This window comes from Morone saxatilis, unplaced genomic scaffold (genome assembly GCF_004916995.1).
Source record: "Morone saxatilis isolate NCDOM2014 unplaced genomic scaffold, NCSU_SB_2.0 Contig16, whole genome shotgun sequence".
Classification (NCBI taxonomy): Eukaryota; Metazoa; Chordata; class Actinopteri; family Moronidae; genus Morone; species Morone saxatilis.
The window spans coordinates 27,995,151-28,002,019 of NW_023339718.1; positions in this window are offsets into that span (position 1 = coordinate 27,995,151).

Below are 6,869 nucleotides of genomic sequence, written 5' to 3' on the forward strand. Positions count from 1 at the left end.
TTGTGATATTGTATCAGTTCTCAATACGTACCTATGATGGCTAGGATGTTGGATGTTATAGGGTCTATGATAAATACAATGCTTTGTAAACCCATTATTAAGGCACAAAGTTACCAGTACAAAAAAAAAAAAAAACTTTTTTTAATGCAAAATTGTGCTGTAAAGCAAGTGCCTTGTTTTTATGCCTCTTGACCCAGTTTTCTTAAACCCACTGAATGACAATAAAAACAATAAAACATAATTTACAGTTTACATGCCAAACTGGCTTTTAACAAGACATTACAAGCAACCCATCAAATGGGGTTACCGGTTTTGTTGCCTGGATATCTCCATGTGTGTCCTACTTGTTTATGCCCCACCAGACCTACAGGCCATCCACATATCTATGGGTATTAGAGGATCCTACAGCTGTTCATTTATCTCCAACAGTCAGTCCCCTCAGCATTACAAAAGCAGAACCATGTAGCTCTCACAGCTGAGGGCCACAAAATGTCTCTGTCTGGCCATGTCAATTCCAAATACTAGAACCCGATTTCCATTTACATCTGAATGAAGGCCTCACGTCTAGCAGTCAAGCAGTTTGTCATGCAAAGTAAGAGCACAGAGTAGAGGTAAATGAGCACATAGCACAGCAGTGGAATCTCATCCCAATATTGTTTTTATTAATTCTTTGTAATCCTCTTCTTTGTTTTATTTCAAACTTTAGAAAATACTCCTATTGGGCAGTGCTGCTAATTGGCAATATAATTAGGAAACATAACTCATAACATATCTCATTTGAGGATATAGTCCCATTAACAAGCTAAACTGCAATCATGATATTGCTCAAGCCTGACATAGGCCTCCTGGTGCAAGCACATGTAGGTGTGACTAGCACATTTCTCACAACAAATTTAAATTTAAATTATTTTTGTGGCTTTTGTTATGCCTTTTTTGTTTTTTTGGACAAGTCTTAAAAGCACTCCATGAATTGTCTCCATAGTACATTTCTAACCTGTCAAGTGCTTTTATAGTCCCATCAGGCCTTACATTATGAGGTGGTGATTTTCTAACTAGATATAGAATAATTTAAATTCATTTTTTTTAATTGTTTATTTGTATAGGGACAAGTATGTATCATAATCAAAGGCCACACACCACACCATGTATAGTCTAAGCTAATTTACAATGACTGTCCCTAAATAAATAATAAATCTGCATCTTACATGTAATTATTCATCCCATTTCACAGGTGAGAAATGTTCAAAGAGCAGATCCCATAGGAGACCCCCCTTCCTCTGTCCTCCTGACCAATGCTTAGGCAGCATGTAACATTTGACCTGCGCAGGAAATTTATCACAACATTTCAATTAGAGATTGGCAAGTCTCAAAGGCATGTGGCTATCTGAGAGCTGTTTGACCTTGCTGCCCAGATTAGTTCAACTTTCCAATATAACTATAGCCACTACAAGAAAGCTTTAATTTTTATACAACTGTAAGGGAGTACAGTTTCCCTCACAGCTGTTTTGATAGTAGCCAATACTAATACCAATATTTGGGAGTTTAAAAAAAAAAATAATTGGTTATTAATTATCAGCAAATTATATATACACATACATACATACATACATACATACATATATACATACATACATACATTTCTTAAACATACAGTATGCAAATTCTGCCACTATGTGGTCACTCATATCAAAAGAAAAATAAAAGATGCTATTTGGTGAAGTCACGTAGGATCTTGGGAGTTTGCTTCACCGCCATTGCTGCCATTTTTGTCATTGCAGTCAGCTTCAGCTTTAGGATTCCTTCAGTATTCATTGTTCAGGAGGTTTCTACCAGGAGCCAGATTATCCACAGAGGTGTCCTTCTCTCCAAAACCTGCTGATAAACACTAGTAAAGACACTGAATAAATCAGTGTAGCAAGACTCGCTACTACCAAGGGTTCACTCAGCACACAGACCACAACAGAGATTAACAAGCAAGACAACTTTATTACTATTGTCAGCTGCACACACTATTGAGACAGCTTAGCTCACTTCCAAAGTCCATGAAGGTTTCCTGTGTCTCTTGTGTTGTATGTCTCGTAGGCCTAGCACACTACTGCAACATAAAGGGTAGAGTGATTACACAATGAGTAGCAGCTGAGGTAATACACTCACCTGGTGCTGCTCTCACAAGCCTTCCCCACAGCTCTCTCTCCTGCAGCTGAGTGCAAACCACACCCACTTCCACAATCAGTTACCTTAAAAATCACTTTTTTTCCAACGTCCAGGAGGGGCTGTAAGGTGAAATTCTTCAGTTGGTGACCACTAACCACCAAAATGTGGCTCTGTTTTAAAGTAGTGAATATATTAGTATCATATGAAACTTGATGATCTAGCACATCCATTGATATTAATCATGTTATGCTAGCATGTTAATAACGGTCCAGGCTACAGCTTGGTGATGGAAAAACTGGCATGGTCCTTTTCAAAGGAATCCATTGCCCTCTGACCTCAAGATATCTGAATGAAATTACATTGCATACTACATACAACTTTTGACCAAATCAGTATGCACTGCTAGTATAGTAGGCAGTTTCAAATACAGCCATCATCTTTCTTGTCTTATCTGTGATCAGATATCCATGTTGTCACAGACTGTCCAAACACTGAGTGGTGTCAGGTTCCCTCTGACCACAGAGAAGACATGGGAGGGGATGGACTCTGTTTCAACAGGGCTTTAGACAGTCAATGCACAACTGTTGTCCTCCAACTTCCTCCTGCCCAGGCTCCATCCTCCTCAGTCATCACAGCAGTGTGGACTTGTGGCTGGTAGGCGAGGCCTGTCCCATCCTGTCTGAGGATGTATAAACAGCATCCTCGTCTTTCCCAATTGTTGTCTTTATCAGGTGCTCAGACTGCAATTGACAAGTGAACCACAGCCTGCTGAGAGATGTTTCCTTTCAAAGACAAGAATAGTTAAGTCAGTGTTGTGTTATCAGTAGTCACCTAGCAGCCACATTCTTTGGTTACCCACTGTGTTGTGGTGCAGACCAAGGTGGGAAGTTTATTCAAATAGTTGACTCATTGTTAAGTGGGCCAGTAGGGCAAATTTATAATAGATTCACAGAGCCATTTTACTAGAAATAATGCAAACACACCCATTAGCATTTCGAGGGGGAAAATGTGTTTTTGTTATAAATGCCTTTCTGATGTTAGAAAGTACCACTTACCGTTTTGTTTCCACTAATTTGCTATTAACCATAGCCTGTTCCCATCAATTAATTTAATCTCAGAGAAAATTCTGCCCTTCTTCCCTCTTTTGACTAGAAAATGATAGATATGCTCTTAAAAAAAATTACAATATCAAGCATGGTTCACTCAGACAAAAGATCCTCTCAAGCTCTCTCTCTACTTCAATATGCCACACTCTCTTGATCTATACCGTTGATTACTATTGATTGTCTGAAAGATTTTATCATAAAATCAATAGTTTATGGAGGCTGTGATATACTACTGCAGTACAAGCTCAAAGTTGTCACCCCTATGTAGCCCCTTCATGTGAACAAAAGACAAGGATAAAACATATCCTATTGATTTTCTCTATTGATTTCTTTATCACTCTGATATGGTAATGACAACATACACAAACCTATCAGTCTGCACTAAGATGGACTGTGTTTTTGTGCTAACCCTAACCCTTTAATTAAATGGGTTAATTGTTTGATGTAGACCCAAACATCGTCTCAAGGCCCAGCCTGCCACAGTCATATATCAAGTTACAAAAGCAGACACTAAGTGTTGGACAGTCTTGAGTTTATAGTACATCATGACGACACATTTTCTATAATTAGCCTACTTCTTTGTATGGGTGTACTATTTGTGTACATGACCAGGACAAGGGCCAATTTAGTGGACTTAATGCCCTTGAAAATACTGAAAATTAAGATTAGTTTCATGACAGTAAACTGGAAATGTCTGAGAATTTCGTTCACAGTTTGGCCCGTATCACTAGGTTGGGTGTGCTGATCTTGATTTAGGTGCGTTATGAATATTCTGCCTACTCTCCTCTGATATCTGTAAAGCGCACAGTCCCTTTAATATTCCAGTCCATCCAGGATTTTGCAGCCTTTTTGCGAGATTGTTGTGGCCAAAAATGACTGATTTCAGCTTTTCTAAAAGATTGTGATGCATGTTGAGGTATTTTTTTTCCATTGAAATTGTGGAAAAGGAATTTAAAAAGTAGTAAGTAAGTAGTAGTTCTTGTTTGCTTGTCTTGTTGTTTTTTTGTATAATATGTTATGCAGTGATTAGACATAATTGTAATGTTGTGCAGAATTCACAGGGATTCCTGTAGGGACTGAAATTGTACTGATACACTGGCATCAAGAAAAAGCTACAGTAGAAGCTATGTCAATACAATAACTTAAAACGAAGATAGAATCTGAGGTTCATAGTTCACAATAGTAATGACAGAAACCATAGGACTATTTCAAAATATTCAAAGTTAGTATGGAAGAATTCTGGGCCTGAAATAAGGCAGTGAATGTGTACTCCAATTAAAAGGTATTTTTCTGTTTTTGTATCAAAGTGACAGATGGAGACTCCACTCTTTGCTCGAACCCGACTGGACCCGACACGACATCCCGGTTTCGGGGGAAGGTTGGGCTTGGACAGCCCAATGGGGACAAGCTCTTTAATTTGGTCCAGTGCTGAGTGAGAGCGGCAGCCTTCAGCTGCTACAACGTAATCCTATGGGCAATAGCATTAAAAGTGCTTGTTTTTGCTATTTATAGTCTGGACTATGTCTGAAAACACGACCACAGAGGAATTAAATGTTTTTCTGCTCCTTGCACTTAATCTGTGGTCAAGTCTTGTTCTGAAATCTTGGGAGAGGTGAGGTGACTTGTTGCAGGAAGACAACATGAGTGTTTGTTGTGAGACTGTAGCTTGGTGTACTGAAGTGACCCTTTAAATTCTCTCTTTAAATCTTTTAAACCATGATGAAACATTATCCAGTTGTATAAGAATATACTCTTTCCAAGGAAAATGTCAAACGTTGGGCGTCCGGTTAGCTCAGTCGGTAGAGCTGGCGACTGGTGGAGCCTCCTGCCATAGTCCTGCTAGTCGACAAGTGAAATTCACCGCCATGCCACGGACACACAGTTTGACGCACAGTAAATGAACTTATGATCTGTGGAGTATAAAATAGAGCCCGATGCTGGAAATGCACAGGTTTGACATCGATTAAAAGTGGCCATTTTTGACGCACGCCACGGACACGCCCTCGATGTACAGTCACAAAAAATGTCAGGTGTTCTTTCAAGCACCAATTTTCTGACTGCTGCTGACCAATTTTTGAAGCAGAACCGACAATCCCTTGAGCTGAATTGTCAAAACAACGGAAAAAAAAGACCACGGAAGCTCATAATGGCCGACTTTGACGGCACGCCGACGACACACCCCTTCAAACCGTACAGCCCACAAAATGCACGGTGTTCATTCAGCACCATTGTAAATGATACCTGGCAATTTGAAGTCAGTGTTGATAAATCTTTGTAGGAGGATTATTTACAAATAGAAGCCCTGAAAGTCTCAAATGGCATCAGTTTGACATTCGATTAAATGGCCATTTTTGACGGCACGACCACGACACGCCCTTCGACGTACAGTCACAAAATGCACTCGCATTCATTCAGCCCGACCATTTGTCAGACTGTACTGAGCCAATTTTGAAGCAGATCCGCAAATTCTCCTAGGAGGAATTCCTTGCCAATACAAGCCCAAAAAGGAAAATGACCACAAAGAATGGGCCGACAATTAGTGAAAATTCAAGATGAATAGCAACTGTCGCCCCCCCCCCCTCTCCCCCCTGGTTTTGGGCATGGTCCAAGAGGCTTTTTGTACATCTCGGCACTACACATGCCTACGGAGTTTCCAATCATATCGCGACACGTGGTGCCAGGGCTGCTGTTAAATATTCCTGCAGGGTGCGCTACAAACAGCAAACACGATTTTTTGGTATGTGAGCTACAGGCACCACTCTACACGGCCCGTGAATTTCATTATCTATAACTGATTTACAGTTTCCCAGAGGATTATACAGCACCACCAGAGTGCCACCTGTGCGTGACTTTGTTTTCCTTTTTAGGGCCTCAGGCAGCCATGCAGCATTGTACCAAGTTCATTTATCACACGTGCCGATGCAGAGATATAAACGTTTAACTTGAGAGTTCCCACCTTGTGGCGTGGCCAACAGTGTTCAAGATTGCACGATGCCTAATGAACACATGAGAACTATGACCCAGCTTGGTTGATCGACATACCAATGGTGGAGAAATCGGTCCACTTCCTGTTGATGAAAAATCAGCAAGAAGGTAAGTAAAACTTTTTATTTTTTGAAATATCAAAATACTTTAAAACTTTTGTGGCCAGCACGTCCCCAGTCTACGTAAAAATGTCGGCAAACCTGACAAAGCTTGTAGAAAACACGAAAAACGTATTTGCGACATTTCGGCGCTTAGCGAAAAAAAATCAGCGAAGTGGGCGTCGCAATATAGGAATTCAGCTCCTTACCGACGCGGGCATAAGGTTTTTGAATGTGAGACAAACACGGGATTATTAGCGCCCGAAATTTGCTACAATAGCGGCCGCCTATGGCCTTCCTAGTGGCCGACTCTGATTGACACATAGAATACGATAATTCGCAGCAGCTCCGCAAATCTATGCCAAATAAAATTCACACGAAGTATATGTTCAGCGGTGAAATGTCGCCAAAGATTCTAAGAATTAATAATATATAAAAAATAATAAACGAAGCAAAAACAATAGGGATCCTCACAGTTGTCCTGCTGCTCGGTCCTCTTAATAATATTCATGATATTAGCAAATGG